The sequence below is a fragment of the Sus scrofa genome, chromosome 7 (assembly GCF_054392235.1).
Source record: "Sus scrofa isolate SSC_HxYL_T2T_F1_AM1 chromosome 7, Sscrofa_HxYL_maternal_Yorkshire_Landrace_v2.0, whole genome shotgun sequence".
Classification (NCBI taxonomy): domain Eukaryota; kingdom Metazoa; phylum Chordata; class Mammalia; order Artiodactyla; family Suidae; genus Sus; species Sus scrofa.
In genome coordinates, this window is record NC_139389.1 from 21,573,768 (window position 1) to 21,598,664 (window position 24,897).

General features: G+C 40.1%; 1 long non-coding RNA gene and 6 other non-coding genes across 7 annotated transcripts; 5 read left to right on the forward strand and 2 right to left on the reverse strand.

Annotated features, from left to right (window-relative positions):
- Positions 1–2,551: 2,551 nt before the first annotated feature.
- TRNAT-AGU (transfer RNA threonine (anticodon AGU)) lies at positions 2,552–2,625 on the reverse strand. The gene has a single exon. It is a non-coding gene; the product is annotated as a tRNA-Thr (tRNA).
- Positions 2,626–6,252: 3,627 nt separating this feature from the next.
- Positions 6,253–6,326, forward strand: TRNAI-AAU (transfer RNA isoleucine (anticodon AAU)). The gene has a single exon. It is a non-coding gene; the product is annotated as a tRNA-Ile (tRNA).
- Positions 6,327–8,300: 1,974 nt separating this feature from the next.
- Positions 8,301–8,374, forward strand: TRNAI-AAU (transfer RNA isoleucine (anticodon AAU)). The gene has a single exon. It is a non-coding gene; the product is annotated as a tRNA-Ile (tRNA).
- A 2,542-nt stretch (positions 8,375–10,916) lies between these two features.
- Positions 10,917–18,231, forward strand: LOC102160564 (uncharacterized). Its single transcript, XR_304333.4, has 3 exons — positions 10,917–11,087; positions 13,155–13,256; positions 16,012–18,231. It is a non-coding gene; the product is annotated as an uncharacterized LOC102160564 (long non-coding RNA).
- A 708-nt stretch (positions 18,232–18,939) lies between these two features.
- TRNAL-UAA (transfer RNA leucine (anticodon UAA)) lies at positions 18,940–19,022 on the reverse strand. Its single transcript has one exon. It is a non-coding gene; the product is annotated as a tRNA-Leu (tRNA).
- Positions 19,023–21,383: 2,361 nt separating this feature from the next.
- TRNAT-AGU (transfer RNA threonine (anticodon AGU)) lies at positions 21,384–21,457 on the forward strand. The gene has a single exon. It is a non-coding gene; the product is annotated as a tRNA-Thr (tRNA).
- Positions 21,458–22,846: 1,389 nt separating this feature from the next.
- On the forward strand, positions 22,847–22,919 carry TRNAV-AAC (transfer RNA valine (anticodon AAC)). The gene has a single exon. It is a non-coding gene; the product is annotated as a tRNA-Val (tRNA).
- Positions 22,920–24,897: the final 1,978 nt, after the last annotated feature.

Below are 24,897 nucleotides of genomic sequence, written 5' to 3' on the forward strand. Positions count from 1 at the left end.
CGGGCCAGCAAACAAGTCTCAATGCATTTTGAAGAATTAAAGTAATTTAAAAAATATTTTCTTACAGTAACAGAATTCAACTAGAAGTCAATAACAAAAAAGATAACTAGAAAATAATAAGATACTGGGAAACTTAAGCATTACACTTCTAAATAAAGTACAAGTACAATGGAAACTAGAAAATATTTTGAACTGAAAGAATGAAAATACCACACGCAATTAAAGCAATGTTTAGAGGGAAACATATAGGTTTGAATACATATATTTGAAGAAGAAATGTTTAAGATTGGAAAACTTTAAGGAGGAAATGATATTTGTATTTTAAGCCAGAATTTTTGTCTGCCGCATTGAGAATGGCTTTTGATGTCAAGTCTTGAAGACAGGGAGAACAGAAGGAGGCTGTTGTGGATTGTGGTAAACAGATATTGAAGATCCAAATAAGAATCAATAAATGAACAGAAGGGAAAGATATCACTCATATGCAGAAGGTAAAATCAGGAAGACTTTGTGATGATTTGATTGGGGGGGGGGGGTGAGGCAGCAGGAGGAGTCAAGTTTAACCACAGCTTTCCAGTGGGATTGATGATCAGTTGAGTTCATGTGTACTGTGCAAGTAGTACTTATATGAAGTCCAGGTGGAGATGGAAATATGAGTTTGGAATTAGGGAGAGACCACTTTTCAGACATGAATATTTTGAAAGACAGATCAGGTCCAGAAACTGCACAGTGAAGCCAAGATGTAAATGTCCAGCCCTGGAAAGTGCCAAGTGTTTTCAATCTTTCTATGTTTTATCGTAGTTGGGGTACGAGACTCAGAGAACTTTAAGCTCAACAATCTGTGGATGTTCAAGATGCCTAAGATGTTGCTTGTGTGGAATTGTAGACCCAGAGATGAAAGAATGATAACAGGAAACAAGGACAGTTGAATCCAGATCTTGTTGAGTCTGCAGAGTAACAATGTTTGGAAGTAGTTTTCCATAGTGTATTGTTAACATATTCACTTCGCACACCTAAAGTTCCCTGCTTGGGCATCAAGTGGAAACACTTCCTAATCATTTCTCTTTCTCCAACATTTTCCATCATTACCATGCCTTACTTTTCACCTTTTTAAGGGTCATTCCATTCAAATCAGTTCACCAAAGTTTACCCAGTGCCCAAGATGGGGGAACGAATACCTGGAATTGAAGAAGAACCACACAGCTGGCCTAGGACAATGTCAGACCTACATCAAGAGCACAAAATCCTGTTCATTTGAGGATTCCAAGCCAGAGAACTTTTAATGGGGGACGAATTTTGAATGAAGAATAATTTAGGTCAAGGAAGTAATGGTATTTCAATTAAAGAGAAGACCCTTTAACAAAGATGCAATTGTGAATGTCCATGATTTGTTTAAAACTGTCTTATAGAGAAACAATCTTTTCATTTAGTCCTACTTAGTACTCAACACTTCTGGAGGTATAGGCTATCACTGATTAGATTCAATTCTATTTTAAAAGTTTTCCTTAAAATGTCAGTCTTTTGATGTATTTGCATTCCTAGATGCTCAGCAAAGGAGTTATTAATCTTTTGAGCCATGACAGTGAGAAGCAAGAAGCTACTTATGATGCAATCATTGCCTATTGAAATCTGTGCACATTACTAAGCACTGAGGAATGGGCATTTGCAGAATCTGACCGATTTTTTTTTTTTCAGATTACATCTTAGAATGCCAAATGAAAGAGAGCAGGTAAAATAGAAAGACTTATGTTTTTAGGATTTGATGTCATTTTCAGAACCTTTATGTAAAAATCTGTCCAGAAAAGAGTCTGAGACTTCCAGTCTCAAAATGCTTTTTCATTTGCCTCTAAATTCTTTTTAGATGCTTTATATGTTTTGTTGCTAACCATTCTTCTTTTAAGATGACATCATCTTCTCCCTTTTCAAAAATTTCAGTGATGTCCTAGAGTCCAGAGTCACTTAAAAAGTAGAAGCACCTTTTTCAGTACTCAAAGTTCAATTAGTTTTTTTAGCTCTTTCTCTCCCTCCCCCCTTTAGAATAGGGCTAAGAGCAAAAATGCAAGAGAAAACGTCAGGTTTAGTAGAAGTGGTAAGTACCAAGAATGATTCAGCAGCAGAAGATTTAAACTCATCACCACTGACCATGAGTTTCTGCATTCAGTGAACTATCCATTGTTTCTCCGAGATAATTGATAAATACTTTCAAATTACCTTGAAATTAGAAAAGCCATTCGTCATTTACTGCTCCATTGTAAAAAATAAAAATAAAAAATTGAGTGCCAACTCCATTCTGAGTGGTAAATATATTGCAAGAACAATTAAATCTCTCAGTAATCAGGCAAATATAAAGGCTATCTTAAAAGGTAAGAGCCTAAAGCTGAATTTCCCTCACTTCATTCCAAACAGCTGGACAAACCTCAGGTAATCCTGCTTACCTCCTGTAAACAGCTTAAATCCTGAGTATTGGAAGATCAGTTCAGGTTCGTTTAAACTCACCTTGTGGGGTACATCTGTCATGTTAGATCTTAAAATTTAAATGCAAGGTATAGGCTACAGGCCCCGCTGGGATTCGAACCCAGGATCTCCTGTTTACTAGACAGGCGCTTTAACCAGCTAAGCCACGGAGCCCGATATGCCTACTCTCTCAGTTACACAATATTTGAAAATAATTTCACACATCTCTTGCAATGAGTTTACAGTAACTGGTTCTTTGGGTGATTAATAGTTAAAAAAAAAAAAAAAAAAAGAAAATTTGTCTCAATCAAAACCAAAAAATGTTCTTTTGGACTCCTCTGTTCAATAAATCTTTGTCAAAGGAGGCAAGAATGTACAATGGGAAAAAGTCTCTTCAGGAATTGGTGCTGAGCAAAACTGGACAGCTGCATGTAAATCAGTGAAACTAGAACACACTCTCACACCAGGCACAAAGAAACTCAAAATGGCTTAAAGACTTGGACATAAGACACCATAAAACTCCTAGAAGAGAACATAGGCAAAACATTCTCTGACATCAACTGTACAAATGTTTTCTTAAGTCAGTCTCCCAAAGCGATAGAAATAAAAACAAAAATAAACCAGTGGAACCTATTTTGCACAGAGAAGGAATCCATAAAAAAAAAAAAAAAAAAGACAACCAAAAGAATGGGAGAAAATAGTTGAAATGATGCAACAGACAGGGGCTTAATCTCCAAAATATACAAACAACTCAACAGCAAAAAAACCCAACTGAAAAAGGGCAGAAGGCCTGAATAGACATTTCTCCAAAGAAGATATACAGATGGCCAACAGGTACACGAAAAAATGCTCAACATTACTAATTATTAGGGAAATGCAAATCAAAACTATAATGGGGAACCACTTCACACCAGTCAGAATGGCCATCATTAATAAGTCTACAAATAACAAATGCTGCAGAGGGTATGGAGAAAAGGGAGCCTTCCTACACTGTTGGTGGGAATGTAAATTGATACGGCTGCTATAGAAAACTAAATATAGAATTATCCTATGATCCAGCAAGCCCACTACTGAGCATATATCTGGACAAAATTTTCATTGAAAAATACACACGTATCCCATGTTCATTGCAGCACTATTCACGATAGCCAAGACATGGGAACAACCTAAATGTCCATCGACAGATGAATGGATTAAGAAGATGTGGTATACATACACAATGGAATACTACTCAGCCATAAAAAAGAACAAAATAATGCCATTTGCAGCAACATGGATGGAACTAGAGACTCTTATACTAACTGAAGTAAGTCAGAAAAAGACAAATACCATAGGATACAGCTTATATCTGAAATCAAATATATGGCACAAATGGACCTATCCACAGAAAAGAAACAAACTCATGGACCTGGAGAACAGACTTGTGGTTGCCAAGGGGGAGGGAGAGGGAATGGGATGGACTGGGAGTTTGGGGTTAGTAATTGCAAACTATTGCATTTGGAGTGGATAAGCAATGAGATCCTGCTGTATAGCACATGGAACTATATCTAATCACTTGTGATGGAATGTGATGGAGGGTAATGTGAGAAAAAGAATGTATATACATGTATAACTGGGTCACTTTGCTATACAGCAGAAATTGACACAACATTGTAAATCAACTATAATACAAAAAAAAAAACCAAGAAAAATGTTCTTTTGGAAGAATAAATACCAGGAGTGGATTAAGATAGCTATCTTCTCTTAAGAAATTGTTCTAGCCTGGACACCACTGGATCCACTAGACTATAAATCTGGCAAGCGGGGGAGGATCAGAGACCTTTGTTGAACCCTTAAAAGAAAAAAATGAAATGACTTTCTATTAACCATCATTTTGTTATAACCATACCTGCTCTCTTCTTTGTTAGTGTGTTGAAGGAGAGGTTACTGGTTAAAAATTTGGGCATGTTTGATACATGATTGCTAAAAGCACTGGGTTGCATCTGTCAAATCACCCTCCAGGATATCAGCACTTATTTCTTAACTTTAGAAATGTAGATTGCTGATGGCTTAAAACTGGTTTGGTCTCTGGTCACTGTCCTCAAGAGAAAAGAGGCACATGCTCTTTACAAAGTTACACTTGCCCCTGGGTGTGGTTCAACTCCAGCCTCAATTCAGAACATATGTAAAGGGCCATTTCAGGTTCAGATATTGCAGAGGGGTCAGGTGAGGCCTCTGTTATAACATGAAGTTCAATTTCTGACTCTTCCCAATTCTGCTTCTTTCACCCTCTCATTGCTGTTAATTCTAAGAATGCCACCCCCCCCACCCCGTTCACAAATCTCCATCTCAGTGTCTACTTCCTGGGGAACAACCTATGACAAAAGCAAGTGGGTGCGGCCTACTATCAAGGTAAGTCTGAATGTAGCCCAGGTTTTCAAGAATCACTTAACCATAGCAAGTACCCTTGTAAAACAAGAATGATAGATACTACAATGAGGTTCTGCTCTACAAACGTTCGGAATTTTCAGCACAGACCAAAACAAATAAAGACACCTGATTCAAAATATTATAAAGTTAGTGAAAGGTGATAAAGGACCAAAGAATCATTGATATTTATGATATTAAAAGCAAAGGATTGAAATGGAAAGTTAGAGAATAAATGGCAAATTTAGCTAGTCAACGGATATGATTCTCATTTCTAGGGGGGAAAAAGTGAATACCGGGTACCAAACACTTTATATACTAGCAGGGCATATCCAAAGGAAACTATGTAATGCATATAGATATATACGCACACATGTACTTATAAATGGAGGGAGAGATTATAAAGAGGGCTTTTTAGATATACCCGGGTCAAATGACTTCTGAAAATACTATCCTTAACAGAAAGTCGTGGTGGGAGGGAGGGAAGAAGAACCCAACAAAGAATGTAGAGGGTGACTCAGGAATTAGCTTCTCTACTGGCCGGCCCCTCCTTGGGTTGACACCTGCCCGCAGGTAGATCAGGCCGGAACTGGAAAGGGTGTACCTCGTTGTTATGCCTCACGAAGTTTTCCCGCCTCTTTCCATTGAGGTGCCGGATGTGGACCTCGACTCCCCCGGGTCTCTCAGAGCCCAAAGTTGCTCTGCAGTCCAGGTAATGGACCTGACTCAGAACACGCCTTGGCTTCGATATCCCTTGTCTTTGATTGGTTCTGCCCAGGTATAGGGTCAGAGGCTCTTAAGAAGCCATCCCTTATCTTTCTCTCCCGCCGATCCCGGCCCCTCACTAGGGCTCCACCAAGCGTTCAATGATTAGCTCTGCAGCACCAAGACCGTGACTTTTCCGCATGCGGAGGCTGAGGCCTGGGACGCACGGACTCTGATCCAGGGTTTTGGAGGCAGCAGAACCACCCGAGCCTAGGCGACGTCGGGGTGCAGGTTTCCAGATCTCGAGGCTTTCGAGAGAAGCTGACATGCCTGGAATGGTCTCGAAGATGGGAATCTGGATCCGGAGCGCGGGAGCTGAATCCTTCGAGGCCTGTGGCCGCTCTGTGGTCGGTTCCGTGATCTACCTGTCGAGGTCTCAGGAAATCTTGGTTGGGGACATTGGGCTGAATCTTCTTCAGTCAGAATTGGAGGTTTGAGAAAGATTAAGTTTTTCCGGAAGAAAGATACTTCCTTGAAGCAGAATAAGGAGCTGTTTCCTCTCTCCTACTCCATTTCCCCAGGCTAATGAAGAAGAAAGAGAAGAATGGAAGTAACTCCTTCCCAGCAAAAATTTTAAGGCGATGCTGTTTAATTATTGCCTACAATCTGAAAAAAAGTTTTACAGGTTCTGGCCGGTTAGCTCAGTTGGTTAGAGCGTGGTGCTAATAACGCCAAGGTCGCGGGTTCGATCCCCGTACGGGCCAAGTCAGTCAGTACGTTTTTTGCCTCCGAAATGGAAACCTATTCCTAGCATATTAGTGTTCTTTCCTCTGGCGTACAAATTATTCAGAGAAAAGAATCTGAGATTTGTAGAACAATCACATTTCCCTCAAACTCTTTGCAGGTTCTGGAACCTTACTTAGCGGAGTAAACTGATGCCCTAATCCCCTCACGGTAGCATAGCAATTCTGGGATCAACCTTATAGAGCATGACCATTTTATTCTCACATCACATTCATTCCCAAATTCATTTTGTTCTTTTCAAAGAACAAGCTGTTTTTTTTTTTTTCTCCTCAGATCTAGTTCCTCATTTGTTCATGCAGTTTTGTTCATTACCACTCTCTGAGTTCATTTCAGAGTTTTTCACCTTGAGTTTTATCCTACCTCAGTCTCATTATCAAAGTTTTATATATATATATATATATCATATATATATCAAAGTTATATATATATATAACTAATATTACATTTCTATTATTTCCTTGTGGAAGGAAGTTTTAATTTTTCTCAGGGATGGACGGATGGAAGGATGGATGGATTTCTTTAAATTAGTTTGTTCTGTAAAAATGCTGCTCTTGTTTTTCCAACCACTCCTTCTTATCATTCTCAAAGGGTTTTCAGCTTGGGAGACCCTTTCTCCATCTCATCCTTTATTATAGTGCCCAAGATGCCAAATATATCAAAGTCCTCACTTACTCTCAAATGTTTCAACTCCATTTTCGTTACAATTGGTTTTCCTACTTGTTACAAAATAATATGAGTAGAATTTGCACTGGTTCCAAGAAGGGATGAACAGCTTCTTTACAGATATATTGGAAATATGTATGAAAGTGTTGACTCTCTCTGAATCTCAGTTTCTTCATTGGTAAAACGGAGATGTTAATTTCTAGTGCATAGTGTAATAATGAGAATTAAAATCATAATGTTTACCAAGTTATCTAGCAAAATGCCTGACAAATAGTAACTTAGTGATCTCCTGTCCATTTAGAAGAAACACTCCTATTTTAAGAGCCATTTTTAAAACCCAGAAATCAGATAGGTAAATTACTTCTGTGGGAGAGGAAAAAGTTTTCCTTGACTCTCCTAAGGCCCCTGGTTGGGTCTTAAACCTGAACTTACAGAGACAGATTAATGAGAGAAAAACATAGAAATTTTATTGGATTTTCACATGTAGATGGGATTCTTCATCTACAAAGAACAAAGAAAAATGACCAGAGCAGGTAGATTTTTATCTTGTAGACAAAGAAACAATAAATGCATGAAGTGACAGGACAAAAGGGTCTCAGCTATGGGTAGTAAATGGTGAAGAAGTGACTAGGAGAAAAGAGTTCGTTTAACAAGTTTTGTTTGTACAGATTTCTCGACCAGTACAGTCACACCCAGTTCCTTGATCTGGTGATAAAAATGTCTTCCTCCTGGTATACAAGAAAGGGCATTTTTTTTTTTTTTTACCGTTTTAATGAAGAATGGTGAGGGTGGGGAAAGTCAGAGTGGCCTTCCAGCTTACATCATTTTCTCAAATTTCTTCCGTTTAAAATATTCAATATGCCAAGGTGTTATACCTTGGGATAGGATGTCCTGAATCCATCACTGCTATGTTTTGAGGGCAAATTCAAGTTTCCACGGTTTAGACTAAAGTCCTTCAAGACCTGTTGGGTGCTCATTGTGTCAGTTTCCCCATCTGTCCTCCTGGATCTCAAGGTCTTCCGGCTTCCTGGGGAGAAAGAAGCCCATTCCTGAACGCGAGTGTCTTTCCGGAAGAAATAGGTGCGTTCAAGAAAACTAAGTTTCTTCTGAAAGGCAAGATTCACTTTTGACAAAGATGAAGGCTTCTTTTCCCTTTAATGAAAGTAGGCCCCGTGGGAATAAGGATGACAAAATTTCCGTATTTTCAGTAAGGAGAGTCCATGAAGTCAATGCTTTTAAATATATTAAGGAAGACCTACCGTTCGTGTGTGGGCCGGTTAGCTCAGTTGGTTAGAGCGTGGTGCTAATAACGCCAAGGTCGCGGGTTCGATCCCCGTACGGGCCACTTTTGATTTGCTGTAGTATTACTAAAAGGCACCTTAACTCCTTGCTACACTGGGAGAATCACCAGCAACGTGAAAGAATAAGACAGAGCTTTTAAGTTCTGCCTAGTTCGTTGGCTTTAGCCCGTGCTGTTTCACAGCTACCTGGAAGGTGTTGTGTACTAAATTGCGGTCTGAAGCACCTGAGACAGTACTCTTTGTTCGCGGTTCGAAAGGAAATCATAATCTCTTCTCAATTATGAAAGTTTGATTATGACGTTTTAGGTTCCTTGCCCACCTCTGAACTGATAAGAGCCAGCAGGGGAATACCTTTACTCATTGTTTTAAACTTAAATATGTTAACTTGTCACACATTTACATTTTCATCTTAGACTAATCATGAATTGCTCCCAGAACTTAAAATGGAGGTAGAATCTCCTGAGTTATTTAGTTTCATGCGTGAGTAGTGGATATCTGATCAAAATTAGAGTTATACTCAGACAGAAAAAGGGTGAAATGGATACCAGATAACAATTGTGACCAGGAGTATATGTAGATTGGCTCAATCTACAACCCCGTTGTAGTGTGCCTCCTGTACACTGGATCCTGCAGCAGTACAGTTAAACTTCTCAGACCTCTTTGTCACTAGGAGTCCTTGTGTCACATAGCTTTTGCTGAGTGGATGTGTGAAACTTGGAGAAGTTAATATTGCGACTTGAAGCCTGGATAGCTCTTCTGGCATTTGTTAGTTTAACTAAAGAGATAAATTGAGGCAAGTTCAAATGACCAGAAATCGAGTTTGTTTGGGAATAGCAGAGGAATTGCAATTCAGGAAAGGCATGATGCAGCAAGCCCCATGTGAGTCTGTTGAAGGCTTGGGATGGCTATATTTGTGGGCAAGGAGTGCAAAGAGGAGGAAGTCCAGCCACAGTCCAAGCGTTAAGTTCTTTCGCTTGAGGATGGGGAGGGATCTTTAGTGGATATTCATTGAACAGGAGATAAGTCTCCATCTTCTGTAAATTAGGCACTTAAGGGAAGACATTCTTCTGAGGGTGCATGTATGAGACTTTCCATTTCATATCCACAGTTCTGTTTTAGATTGAAATCCTTTCACACATGCGTGGATGCGCTGGTGTTTCAGTTTATGTGTATCTAAGGTTTTCTGGAACCTGAAGTGGTAGCAGTAAGATTTCTACTAAGCACTTTCATGAATCCACGCTTTGTTCTGCCCTTCCAGAAACTCTGTGAACTCTTAAGAAATCCCTTTTCATTTAGCTAATTAGTGTAGATTCTGTTTTCTGCCCCTAAGAATGTTGCTTAGTTATCCACATTGTCTGCTGCGGTTGTGATAAAGATAAATCGTGGGAAATAAATGCCAAAAGATTCCAGTTAAATAAGAGTATATCAAAGCAACGATTTGCATCCTTGGGTCTTCATTTCCTTAGGAGGGCTCCCATATCTTATAAAATTATATAAATATCATATCAAAATTTTGTATATTTTGTATATTTTCCTCCTCTTAATTTGCTTTTATTACAGCAGCCCTAGCTGAGAACTTAGAAGGGTAGAGGGAAAGAGAACTTTTCCTCCCCTACACTGGATTGAACAAGTGAGTCAGTGAGTGGAGTATTCTGATGTGTGCATTCTTAAAAATCTCTGGGAAACAAAATTCAGTCTGTGAAAAATCTCAGATTTCTTCTACAAATACAAGAAAAGGAGAAAGAGAGAAACTGTAGATTAAAAAAAATTTTTGAGACATGTATGTCCAAAGAATTGTTTTTTAAAAGTATATATATACATAGCTTATATATATGATTTTTATTATAAATTATAGAATACATTTAAAAATGTGTAAAACTGGCAAAAGGTGAACAATGACTGGCTACTTGATGATCTTATTTCTGTTATTATTTTTAGATGCGATGATGTTATTGTAATTGTTTTTCAGAAGTGTCCTTATCTTTTAGAGATACTTAAGTTTTACTCTCCTGTCAGTCATATAGGAGCTAGGCAATGGGAAAAATATCTATTACTGATTCTCTATTTAAATTTTTGATCTTGTACTCATTATGGATTTTTTGCATACGTTTTTATCTTTAAAAAATATTGCTTTAAAATTTTATTTGTCTCTACTGCTAATTTTCCCGGCAGCCTCCTACATATGTGCCCGAGGCAAGTGCCTAACTCGTCGCATCTTAGTCTAGGCTGTGTTAAATTTATCAATGATGTGTGTCTGAGATTTACTTCAAACAACGCGCTGGCAGGAAGGAGGGTTGGGTTGTGACTAGTAAGATTGCCCTGAGTTGATCATTGCTGAAGCTGTGAGATATGCGCCTCATCAAAGGCTTTGTACTGTTTTATCTTTGTAGATGTACTTTTGAAATTTCCCCCCAAAATATCGCTGTCAAACCTGAACCCTTCCCAGTTCATTTAGAAAGCAGCACTGAAGAGAGATTAAAGGGAGGTAAAGTTGTAACAGCTAGAAATAACCACAGAGAAGCAGAAACCTCCCAAGTTCCTAGAGCGGACCTAGAAATAAGGGCAGTGGAGGTAAATCACCGCGTCCTTTTATTCGACCCCAGAGGCCTGAGTGTTCGAGGTCGCGGTTCCTTGGCAGTGCGCCTCCGGGATCGCGGGGATCAATAATACCCCCGAATGCTGTACCCAAGCAGGACCTCCTGGTGCTTCCGGGGGGCTCGAGAAGGACCAGGCTTCGGAGTCGCCAAGCTGACAAAGGTGGGACTTGGGCAAATGTCAAGAAACTTAAGTCTGGGACTAGAGTTGGTCCCCTTGGCGCACATTCTTGCTCAGAAGAAGCAGGTTGCAAAAATCAGGAGCAGGGGCGGGCGGGGATGAAGGCCGATGAGCTCTGGCGCTTCGCTTCCGGACCCGAAAGCAACCTGCGCGGCTTTCGGAGCCGAAAGGAGTCCCAGGAGCAGGTGGCACAGGCCTGCACACCCGCCACTAGATGAGGTCCTCCCGGAAGCAGCCTGGCTGTGTGGACCGCAGTAAGTCGCTGTTTACGGGTGCGGTTGTGAGGGGTTCAGGCTCTTGCGCTACGGGTTCTGGAGAGCTCTGGGTAATAAAACCGTGTGAAAACCCGTTAAACGGAAGGCAGAAATGTCGTGACTGCTGGGTTGCACGGTTTGATGATTCTGGGCATCCCGTAAATATGTGGTGTGTAATGGTAAGGGGTCGGGGAGGTGTGAGTGGTCAGACGAGAGCAGTGCATCTCCATAGCCTGCCTTCACCTTGGAACCACCCCGAGAGCTTTTAAATGACCCAGATGATGTCGCTGTGCTGAGAGTGACAATAACCATTGGGCTACTTGTCAGATCCAAGAGGTGCATCTCCCTTTTGATTCTTCTGGGCAAAAGCCATTCTTCTGACATTGCCTAGCTGCCTAGAAGCGGCAGTGGGGCCTAACCAGCACTTAAGTTGTGTGTGGAGGTTGTGTGTGCGGGTTCTCCGAATGAAATTTACCAGCAGGGTCCTGAGTCCAAAACGTTGGATAATAGAAGGAATGAGGAGAAGAAGAGAGTCTCACTTCATCCTTCTCCAGTCTGAGGAACTCAGCAATAATTTTCTGTTTAAGCAGCTTTTTCTTCAGCAAAACCAAAATCCATGTAAGGATTTTCTGACGCTTGCCAGGAGCTCAGAGATAGAATTCTAGGGTTTTTTCCTGTTAGAAAAAAAAAAAAGTATTAGTTATTTAATGAAACAAAATTTTTCTGCGTCCTGGCTACTGCACTCAACTCCTTCACTCCGACTAGAGACTGTCTAGCGTTCTGCTAGTCACACGCATGCTCCCAGGGACAGCACTGATTCCCTGGGAGATGAATATGTTTCTTGCTCGGCAGATCTCCCTAGGTGGGTTTTCTTCTTAATTATTGGCTGTTTTACCTGTAGAATAGCATCTTCCTCGCAGCTCCCTCCAGACTGATTTCTATAAGCAGAAGTATCTTTTTATATGGATCTTCTCATACATATTTATGTATATATATGGTCTTGTCCTTAGAAAAGCAACACCATTGTATATTTTAAGAATTAGGGATGTTTGAAGATATGGTTGAGGATAAATAAACCATCAAGTTTCATCCACTTTGTGGCATGTGTCAGAATTTCTTTACTTTTTAAGGCTGAATATGATTCCATGGTTATGTATATACCACATTTTGTGTATCCATGTTTTCATCCGTGGGTACTTAGATTGCTTCCACCTTTTAGCTATTGTGAATAATGCTGCTACTGCACATGGATGTACAAATATTTCTACAAGATCCTGCCTCAATTCCAGAAATGGAATTACATAATCTATGTAAAAATTTTTGAGAATACCTCCATACTGTTTTCCTCAGTGGCTGCTCCATTTTGTAATTTTACCAACAGTATGCAGGGATTCCAATTTCTCTTCCTCCATGCCCACACTTGTTACCTTCTGAGTTTTTTGATAGTAGCCATTCTAATGGGACTAAGGTGGGATCACTGAGGGTTTGATTTGCCTATGCCTAATGATTAGTGATATCAGGCATCTTTTCCTGTGCTTATCAGCCTTTTGTATATCTTTTTTAGAGAAATATTTATTCAAGTTCTTTTTCCATTTTTTAATCGAGTTTTTTGTTAAGTTGTGATTTAAAAAAAATATTAATTGAAGAACCTGCTAGACCAGCTATTCTTTGCAGGGATCGTAGATAAAAGAGAAGGTATGTTCAGAAATAAGTCTTGAATCACATTTTATTCTTCTGGTTTTTTGAGTATGTATCTGTAGAGGTAACATTTAAAAAATGGATTCTTGTTTTCCAGATGGACAAGGTGGAGAGAGAATTCCCAGGTAATGGGATTGTAAACAGATGCAGGTCTGAGCAATAGCCTGGTGACCTTTGCTAAAGTGTATAGCAACAGCAGGTAAGTCTGGAGAGAAGGAGCCTTATAGGTCATGTGAGGCACTTAGACATGCATCCTGTAGCCCCGTCCAAAAGAACTTTGTGTAATGGTAGCAATGTGCTATGTCTGTGCTGTACACCATAGTAGTTACTGGCTACCTGTGGCTATTGAAAACTTGAAATGTGGCTAGTACTGTTGAGTTTATCTCTTTGAACATTTATTAAGATTGTATTATCTTCATACAGCTAGTGGCCACCATATTGGACAGTACAACTCTAGGCAGAGTTTTTAAATGAGAAGGTAGCAAAACCAGATTTATATCTTAGCAAGATTACTTTATAGTCAGACTGTGGAGAATGTGTTGGATAGGGGCAAGACCCAAAGCCATAAAATCAGTTAAGAGACTTTCGAGATAATCTAGATACATGTATATAAACTTTGGCCACCTCCTCGGTTAATAGCACTTTATTCCTTTTTTTAAAAAAATATATTAGGTTGTTTATATGATTAGAACTCCAAAGAATAAGTAACAGCAATTTAATTGGGATAGAAACTTTAGTTATCATGTGAATGTCCTGCTGAAAGGCTAGCCAGAAACTTCTGGAAGGTTTTCTCCAAAACGTTGTCCAGTGGCCTGTGCTTTTCTTGCTGCTTTGTGATCTCTAGAGCACTGTCCTTTTCCACATGGGCAAAACCGAATCACTTCTAGACAGTGCTCTAGAGATCACATCTGATTTTCCTATCTTCTCTTTTAAAACCTTTCCCCCTCTGTAGGAAAGGGGAAAAAGTATTTGTAACCAAGCAACTTCCTTTTAAGCAACATGACACAATGAAAGTTGCACACAACACTTTTGCTCATATTCTGGGTTAAGCTAAAGCTTGAGAGATTCTTTCTGACATCAGAGGGGCCACATATGTAGAAAAGACTTTGTCAATGTGAAAACTTGGGAAAATTTTCAGCCACAGCTCAGCCTTTCCTGCCTAACAGCACTCTTGCATGGAGAAAGAAGGAGGTGGTCTTTGAATGTGAGGAATGAGAGAAAACTTTTGCACAATATCAAAGACTCCTTGCTGTTATCACTCTGCTACGCCTGTTGTAAGAAAGCACCACCACTGGGTGGCTTAAAGAACAGAAATGTGTTTTCACACAATTCCGAAGTCAGAAAGTCCAAAACCAAAGTATCAGCAGGGTTGGTTCCTTCTAAGGGTCATGAGGAAAGATCTGTTTGAGGCCTTATATTTTATTATTATTATTTTTGTCTTTTTGCCTTTTCTAGGGCTGTTTGTGCAGCATATGGAGGTTCCCAGGCTAGGGGTCTAATCTGAGCTATAGCCGCGGGCCTACACCAGAGCCACAGCAACAGGGGATCCAAGCTGCATCTGCGACCTACACCACAGCTCACGGCAACGCTGGATCCTTAACCCACTGAGTGAGGCCAGGGATCAAACCTGCAACCTCATGATTCCATCTGCTCCCTATGTCTCTTCACATTGTCTTCCCTCTGTGTGTCACTACATTCATCTTTCCTCTTTTTATAAAGACACCAGTCATATTGGATTAGGGCCCATCCTAATGACAGCACGTGAACATTTTATCATTTTACTACTTTAAAGACCCTGTCTCCAAATAAGGGTCACATTCTGCCATACTGAGGGATAAGACAAATATTTGAATGTTGGGGGAATACAATTCAACCCATCATACCAAATAAATATACTACCATAGTTCACATCTCATTTGATGTCAGAAATCTATATTTAAGGAAACCATTCATAATAACATTTAACATGGTTTTATGACAACCCCAAATAAATTTGTCAACTGCTGCTCTGTTTTGATAGTTAAAACAGAGGGGCACAGAGTTCAAACTTCATTGTTTTAAACAGAAAAGAAATAAATCCAGACCTGCCTCTCTTCTTTAAATATTCATCCAGTTTCTTCTGTCAGGGAACCAAAATCTCCAGTTATTAATGCTAGTCTAAAATTCTGGACAGAAGAAGTTAACTCCTAAATTAGTGCTCCTTGTGCCCCAACTTTACATAAATGAAACAAGATGAAAATATATGAATAAGTCTTTTTTAAAGAAGTATATGATCTCTTTGGGAAGCTACATTAAAACACATACACACTGCAAGAAACACCTTGTAGGTAAATACTTCTAAACAGGTATTTTAATAATATAAGCAGCATTTACAAATTCAGTAGATTTTTTTTCTTTCTTTTTTCTTTTTTTTTTAAATGCTGTACCTCCGGCACATGGAAGTTCCCAGGCTCGAGGTCAAATTGGAGCTGCAGCTGCTGGCCTAGCCACAGCCACAGCAATGCCAGGTCTGAGCCTCATCTGCAGCCAACACTGCAGCTCATGGCAAAAATGGATAGTTTAACTTACTGAGAAAGGCCAGGGATTGCACCTGCATCCTCATGGATACTAGTCCAATTCTTGCTCAGTGAGCCACAATGGGAACTCCACAGCTATTATCACAAACTCCTTGTACCTTTGATTTTCTCCACCATCCTAGCTAGAGGGTTAAAATCCTTCCCTTCCCTTCTCCCTTGTAATTGGGTTAGCACGTGACCTGGGTCTAACCACTGAGGGTCAAGTGAAAGTTGTTTGTTGGAGGGCTTCCCGAAACATTTTTTTTTTTTAAATCAAGTGATTTCTCTAAAAAATATATAAGAATAAAAGGAAGGGGCTGTGACTTGGCTGACATGCTCCATCACTCTTTATCCTGTACTTCTTTTCTCTTCTTTCTTCCTGTCTGGAATTTACACAAGATTCCAGGAAGAAAAGCAGCTGTTATGGATCTATGATGATGAAAGCCACACAACAAAGACAACTGAACAAAGAAGACAGCGGAAGCTTGGGAACTTCATGACATTCTTGAACAGTGGTGCCAGCACTGAATGAATGCCCTTAGGACCTCTTATTAAATGACATATACTAATTCCTTTCTGTTTAACCACCTGAAGTAGAGTTTTCTGTTACAGTGAATCCAATCCTAACTGATGATACTGGCCAATATGTATCAGCACCTGTTGTGGGCCAGTGCATTTCTAAGCGCTTTCATATGCTCACTTGTTTAATCCTCACAATGACTTTATGAGATAGGCCAAAGGTTCTCAAAATGTGGTCCCCAAGCCAGCAGCATCAGCATCACCCGGAATGTGCATAACACAGTATCACAGTTTAACAGATTAAAGCAATGCCCATTTACATAATCAGAGTTCTATAGGTAAGAAATCTGGACACAGCATAGCTGGGTTCTCCACTCAGGATCTAACAAGGCTAAAATCATACACAGGGCTATGTTCCAAGCTCTCAAGGTTATGGTGGAATCCTTGTTTTCTTGCTGACTGTCAGCTGGATGCTCTCAGCTCCCACAAGCCACCAGATTCTGTTGACACCCCCTTCTCCATCTTCAAAGCCAACAACAGATTCTCCTTCACTTCAAATCCCTCAATTCCCCTCATGCTGACAATCTCTGGCTCCAGGAAGAACCTTCAAAGGAAGGGCTCACCTAATTAGATCAGGTTCACTCCAGATAATGTTCCTTTCTTAAAGTCAACTGTGCTATGTAGCACACCCTAGTCATACTCACAGTCCAAGAAATTGTGCAGGGTTTGTACCTGGGGGTGGGGGGGCATCTTGGGGGCCATCATAGGATTCTGCCTACCTCAAGAAACAACAACAGAGGTTGGAGGTGAGTAGAAATTGTCAGCATCACCCATGATTGGAGGAATTTAATAAACTCAGATAGAATAGGTTCAGATCTTTCCTGTGGCAAAGATGAGAGTGGGACTCTTGCATTTGAGTCTGTCATGAAGAAAAGTGACATAATTTAACTTCTGTAGGGAGGGAACCCAGACATTGGTGTCATCAGCATTATACGCTAGACAACTTTGCTAACCGGCCACTAAGAGACTGCTGTGGTGTCTTTTTAGAAAGTTTTAGTGTAAATAACTCTCTGGAGTCTCATTTAAGAAAGAAAACAAACGCTCCACTCATCATTTCTTACCCCTTCCAAGGGAAAGAAACAAGGAAAAGAAAATCCACTTTTGGTAGGGATGAATCTTGCCTCTCCAATGGAAACTTAGTCTTTCTCAAACCAGCTTATTCAGATAAATGTTCTCAGGAGGAGCTTCCTTCTTCCCAGGACAGCCAGGAGCAAACACTAAGTTGGTGGCTCAGACTTGAAGCCCAAGGCAGCTCATGAAAATGACCCAACCAGCTGTTAGGATTTGAGAACTTCTGAATGTGAAATCTGGATGTTTGACCTCAAAACAAACAATTTAAATATAAGAACAATTTTTATTTGAATTCTAGGTTTATGTTAAAGACTGCTGTTAAGAAAGAGTGAGTTGCTTCTAAGGGGAAAGGGAACTAGCCTGCATAGTGGCAAAGAAAGCTTCTTAATTTGCCAGACCTTCTTAGTGTATAATCTTTTCATTCTTACAACTGCTTTCCATGAAGTAGGGATTATTATCCCCATTTAGCAAAGGAAGAAATCAAGGCTCAGAGAGTTGGTGGGAAAGACAGAATTTGAATGCATGATTGTTGAGTTTCAAAATCCATGCTCTTTCAAATCATCTTCAAGATGCCAGGCCCTCTGAATTGTAGAAAGAACAGAATTTAATATGCTGGCATTTCAATCCATGGAGAGAGTATGGATATTCAATAATGGTATTGGGATTACTGGTAATCTTCTGGAAATAAAAGTGGAGTTGAATCTATACCTTACATAGTAATGTAAGACACAGAAAAAAAATCAAATATATCAACAATCTAAATATTTAAAAAAATGGACACTCCGTAAGAAATCACTGAATTCCTTTGTTACTCTTGTTTCTATTATAGTGGGAAAAGGCATATCCAAGTTAGATGTAAAACCTCAAGAAAAGACTGATAATTTCACCTGCCTAGGTCAAAGTCTGTATATCTGAAATTCCCATGAAGTTCAAAGGCAAATAAACTGGACTGCTTGTGACATAGCAAAACAGGAGTTAATTGGCTCATTTAAAGAGATCCTACAAATCATAAGAATAACCTAGCAATTAGGTAAAAAAAAAAAATGGGTAAAGGATATTAAAAAACGGTTCACACAAAAGGAAATACAGAGGTCTCAAATATAAAAGATGTTCAATAATACTATTAACTAGAAAAATGCAATAAAAAACAAAAGAGCAACCCTCCACTAAGGGACCATTTTTACATTTTAAACTGGAAAAACAGAACAAAACAAAAGACTTGTATTCTGCTGGTGGAAGTTCAATCATGCTTTCCAGAGTGAGTAGGAGGGACACCGGCAGATTTGGAAAAAAATGAGAACATCCGCTCTCACTTCATGAGAGCTACAGAGAGCTTTACTGTTACTATTAATGAGGTCCAAGATTCCATTCCTTTTGGAATTCAAAGACCTGGAAAATTAAAATCTCTTAGGCATACTACCGATTGGGGAAATATTTCCTTACGCTGGCAATCTGAAAGGACTGTCAGGGAAAAGAATTCACACTTAAAACTGCCTATAGAAGTAATTTCTTTAGGCTTGAAGACAAAAAACAGAATAGTGTTAAAGAAAGAAAAAGACAGTCTTCTGAGGCAGTTCAGGTTGGACGGCATGAAAGAAAGAAAAAGACAGTCTTCTGAGGCAGTTCAGGTTGGACGGAAGGTGTTCTCCCGAGGAAGATACTTACGGTCAAAACCTCTACCGAGAGTGGGGTTCGAACCCACGCGGGCACTAGCCCATTGGATCTTAAGTCCAACGCCTTAACCACTCGGCCATCCCGGTAACTGAAAGTGCTACTTTTGCAATCCTTTTTAAATTAGAACCAATGTATTTGCGCTGCGCATTGAAGACATACTGAATTATTTCTGACTTTGTGGAATTGTATAAAAATATGGGGAGGATTATGACAGAGAAACGCAACCAGGTCTCTGTGTTTTCAGAAGCTGCCCATACTCCCCCAACCCCTCTCACTAGATTGCCTAATGTTCCGGAGAAATGTTTGTCTTTACCCGATACAAAAGGAAAAACGAGCGAGAGGAGGGGGGCAGAAAGCCGTAGAAACCACCTCATTAACTCCACCTACTATTTGTACGTCACCAAAGGCTCTGTCCCAATTTTTCCTTCCTATTTTTCCCCTAGGTATAAACCTTCCCTTACCCTATTCACCCCCTCGAATCTTACATAATTACAGAGTACACATAAAAGGAAGTTAATCACCGCGTTGTGACTTGAAATTGGAAAAACTTTGGTTTTCATGATTAACCAGTGGATGTGTTCACTGCTGTAAATACATGCTTGCAAATATTAATGTCAGGAGTGGCAGAGTAAATGTACATGCAGCAACATTGGATGGGACTTAAAGTTACAATACTTTTGAAAGAGAACACTGAAGAAAGAGATGTAGAAGCTCTGCTTCTACCTGTAAAAGATTCACTGCTATGGAAATTGCCCTTCCCCGTAAACAAACAGGATGCTGGAATAAGTACCTGATATAGCTATTTTCAGACATTTGTCTGCTGTCCGTGCTGGGCTATGATTCCTGAGAGAATGAAAAACAAGTGAGTCTTAAAAAGGTTTTAGCTTACTGCCTGGAGGTGGTTTCGAGGCCTCAGCTCAGTTAGAAGGAATTCACACAGAACCAGGTTGTGTCACTGAATTGAAAGCACAAAGACAGTAAAGATTACAGGGAAGCCAAAGCAGTCAGAGCACGTGGGCCAGAATACCAGAGAGGATAAAGCTGCTGAAGAAAAGTGCTCCAGTCCTCAGAGGGAACTTCTGGTATCTTTGGTGGAATATTGATTTGTGCATCAGTAGGGTTAAAACTCCACGAGGCTGCGGAAAGAACCACTGGAAAGCAATCAACTGCTCCTAAATGTCTGGGAATGTCTAAATGTCTCACCAGCTATAGTGAAGAGACCTCATAATTTATGGGGCATGAGGTAAAGTCCTCACAAAGGAATAACCTTAGTGTTAGAGCTAAATTTGCCAAACCAGAGTTTAGACTCACCCTACCAAAATTTGTAGGTAAGCCACCAATAGATTAAATGGACCCCAAGGAAAATGTCATCTGAACCTGGAAGAAAGGGGATGATCCTTAATTTAGCAACAGAAAGGTTAGAAACATTATTGCCTGCAGCATCACTGAATATGGAAAACAAACCCCTGAAGTCGCTTTTTTAGCTAAAGAAATCTCCAGACAGACTTACAAAGGTGTTGCCTAGCCTTTTCTTGCTGTTGATAGTAAAATGTGAGAGGAGAGATTCAAGTTAAGGGAAGAATTGTTAAATACAATTAGCTTTTAAGGGCTAGAACTAGATGAACTAGAACTTGCTGGGTTGAAAGGAAAGCTAGTATTTCCAGCTACTCCAGCTGGAAAATGATGCTAAAATTAAGAAATAACTTTCAGACAAAGATCAAATCCAGACCATTGTCAGAAAATGTGGTCTAAAAGTTAAGCCAAGGGTGTGATTGCAGAACCCTTTGTTAAGACCTCAAAATGAGTTAAGGCGGTATCTAAACAGTAAAACCAATCCCTAAGCAAAAGTCCTCCTACAAATATTAAGGGTGTGGTCCCACTGCAGTTTTACAGAAGCCAAGGTAGACAAGGACTTATTTTCATGAGGTTTGTGAATGTGGCTTTTGTGTAATACAGAGGCTGGCAAACTTTTTCTTGAATAGTCCAGACGGTAAATATTTTAGGCTTTGTGGGCCATACAGTTTCTGTGGAAATGACTCAAATCTGCTGCTGTAACAGGAAAACTGCTCCAGGGCATTGTTCTCAGTATCACTCACCCACAGAGTGAATAAATGAAATGAGAGCTTAGGAGAGAAGGCAGGCTCACTGGTACGCCTAAGAGATGCAATGGTTCTCAAAATAAGCAGAGTTCCTACCTGACAGAGCTGACATTCAAGTGGCATTCTTGACATTAGAGCAGTTTCCTGAAGGAAGAAGACGGTCTTCACAATTCATCTTACTATTCTCATTCTGCAGCAGGAGTGTTCTTCTTTGGTTCATACTGAGTCCCAGGTATACTTTCTTGTTGAATCCCAAAGAAACTACAGACATTAAAAAACAAAACAAACAAAACAAATTGGAATGTGGTAGTTGGTAAAACAGCAGGACTGTCATTTGAGAGGTAGGTGGGCTTCGTGGCTTAGCTGGTTAAAGCGCCTGTCTAGTAAACAGGAGATCCTGCGTTCGAATCCCGGCGAGGCCTCACTTTGCTACCTTCTCAAGGTGTAGCGCTTAAGAGCTGATTATGGTCACCGCTCAAAGCCGGTTTAGATTTAACCTGAACTGAAGCCACTGTGCAAAAGAAAAAAAAAAAAGGAGTTAGGAAATTAATTCGACATTGATTAGGAAGATTCTATGCTGTAAACTGGAGTTAAACTGTAGCTTTCTCTCTTGTAGCTACTTTCCACATTTCCTAAGAAACTTGCAGTCACAATGAACATTTTAGCCTTTAATACAATTCAAAAGAGAAGGCAAGAAAAACGATAAGACTTACATATTATATACACTGAGTGCTGTCATAACTGTTCCTCCTTGCATGATTCTCATGCTAGGACATCACTGAATGTATTGAAAAGCAAAGTTCTTCACTAACCATTCTTCTTACTCTCTTTCAAGATATCATCGTGTTACTTTGCTTTTCAATACATTCAGTGATGTCCTGTAACACGATGACATCTTGAAAAAGAGTAGGAAGAATGGTTAGTGAAGAAATATGTCAAGACAAAACAAAAAAACTAACAAGAGACTGGAGACAAATGAGACGAAGTCCAAATCATTTCTTAGATTAGCAATTTAAGTGTCTTCTCTTTGTTTTTCTGTCAATCTAGCAAAACATTTGTCAATTTTATTGAACTTTTCAAATAGCCAAACTTTGGTTTCATTGATATTTTTGGTGTTGTTTCCAGCTTTCCCTTCCTGATGGCCAGTCTTTTCTGAGTGCCTGCCTTATGGATTTAGAACTTGCTTAGCCAGTCCTCACAACTGACATACTCAAATTCTTCCAATAAATATCTCCCACCAATATAAAAATATTCCCTATGACTCTACACAAACTGACCACCCCTGGGTAAGCATCACGCATATCAAGAACATTCCCAGACCTTTTCCAGTAACTACTCACTTTCTTCAAAGGGATCCATTATTCTGACTCCTAGCAGTGGAAAGGAGTCTTGCCTTTGTAATGCAAACAACTGGAGTCATAGAATACACCCTTTTGTGTGTGTGTGATTTCTTTTGGTCAGCAGACCTTTGAGGTTCATTCACATAATTTGTGGACTGTTCTCTCCTGTTGTATTTTCTCAAGTGACTGCAGATGAGCACTTGAGATGTTTCCATTCTTTCAACTGTTATGTGAGGATTGCTGGATATTCTGGTAAATGTCCCTGATGAAGATATATTCTGATTTTTGCAATATCAATGATCTGGATATGGTGTTGTATATTTTAATGAACAGGAAGTCTGGGATATATAAAAGCACAATGACCAGAAGAACTGAGTTGAAATTACTTCCAGGTATATATTATAAAAGCGCATTCATGTAGGGTTTACAAAAAGAAAAGATAAATACAGGAACCCCCTCCCCCATCAGCGCGTTTCCGTAGTGTAGTGGTTATCACGTTCGCCTAACACGCGAAAGGTCCCCGGTTCGAAACCGGGCGGAAACACGTCGTGTTCTCTCTTTTTTCACATGAAGGTTCGTTCTAATTTGGCTACAGGCAGTCTTTGTTTATCTTTCAACAGAAGAACCTTCAGGTGTCCTGTGTAGTTCTGAGCTACAGTGAAGTTTACGTCGCCCGACTTCCGCCAAGTTCTTGGGCCTCAGCAGACCTCTCTCTCTCCTTCAGTTCAGAGCCCAATCTGCAGGCTGTTAGGGATCCTGGAGGTGTGAATCTGGAGAAGCGCCCTCCGTAAAGGACCCTGCCTGCGACCCAGGGAGGAGACCGGCTTCCCTGGGATCCCAAGAACAGCACACGTAGGTTTTCCGCAGAGTTTTCTCAAGGATTTATAAGAAGGAGCAGAATTCTGCTTTGAGCTTGGCGGGGATTGGAGAGTTTGTCTTCTGCTGAAGCACAGAGAAGGTTTTCTAAACTAGAGGTTAAGTGGTAACATTATTTGGACATGTGGACCCACATTTAACACAGAAACTGCTTGAAGTTTGTGTGTGTGTGGGGGTTATTTTGGTTTTTTTTTTTTTTTTGGTTTTAAATTAACTATTGGTCAGCGGTCTGATTGTTATGGATATTCAAACCCCTAATTGGGGCGTTATCTCAGGATGCTCTTATCAACTAAAGGAATCAATAACTAACAAAATAATTACGTATACAACTTAAGATCCAGCCAAACCAGCATCGTCACTTAATATTTCACTGTAATAAAGCAGGTAAATTCTCTAACTCTTCCTATTTCCACCCTCCCCCACCAACCACCAGTTGCAACTCACCCATTTCTTCAATAAACTCAATAAGCTATCTAAACGGTTGTAAGTAAACAACAAAGTCAAAAGCAACAACAAACACCTCCTGCCCACTGAAAGAACTTGAAAAAGAGAATACTTGAGCTCATTCTTGTGTCGCTTTGTGGAAATAGGAAAGATGTCCTTTCTCATCTGTATCTGCACCTAAATAAAAAGAGGCATGCTTCCTCACTGAAAATCAACATTGATCTTTAAAACCAAACTAATAGACTTAAAGGAAGACGTTTGGTTCTTTTACTTCTGTGGGTGCCCTAGAATATCCATGGAGAAGATGATACGGTGAGAGCATTTCCTCCGTGTTTCTTATGACATTCTAGTGCTAATCAAGGTTGCTCCTCCATGGTTAGAATAAGGCCAGTCGATCTCGGTCTGACCTGTTGAGACCTGCTGAGACCTGCTGGATTCACAAGTTCAAGGTCACTCCTAGCAAATCCAATGTCTGTAGAAGGCCATTCCAAACAAATATTTTTATTCGATCTAATGATTCTTCAAGGCTTGAAAGTCTCACGCCTGTGTCCAGAGCTAATTTTAGATGATGTTAGGGATTCTGAGGTTGCTGGAAATATTTTTAGGTTATTAATAGCAAAATAATCTTCATTAATAGCAGGGAACTCACTAAATTTTAAAGTTCTCTCCACTCAAAATATCTACCCTTCGCCTCAAGTTTACTTATTTTACATTCATCTCAAGAATCACCTTATCCTGAAACATCTTCTCTGACAAATGTGAGTTAGATTGTTAGGCCAATATGAGTTAGAGCTGGTTAAACCCTGACCCTTGTCTCTCATCCTGGCTTGGAAGCCACTGGTCACAGGAAGCCCATGCCCCTTCTGCCCCCACTTCAGGTCGGGCACTCCCCCCTCCAAGCATTTCCTGGGCACAAATTGCTGGTTGCTTTCCAACTTTGGAATCCTAATTCTAAAAAGTCATTTTTGTAATCAAGCACTAAACCCTGGGGTGTGTGAGCCAGATGGAGAAAGGAACGTAGGAAAGTACCGATAAACACCAATTAAAATTCATTGGGAGTTCTCGTCGCGGCTCAGCGGTAACAACCGGACTAGTATCCATCAGGACTTGGGTTCGATCCCTGGGTCTCACTCAGTGGGTTAAGGATCCGGCGGCTCTGTAAGTTGTGATGTAGGTCGCAGACGCGGCTGGGACCCCGCCTG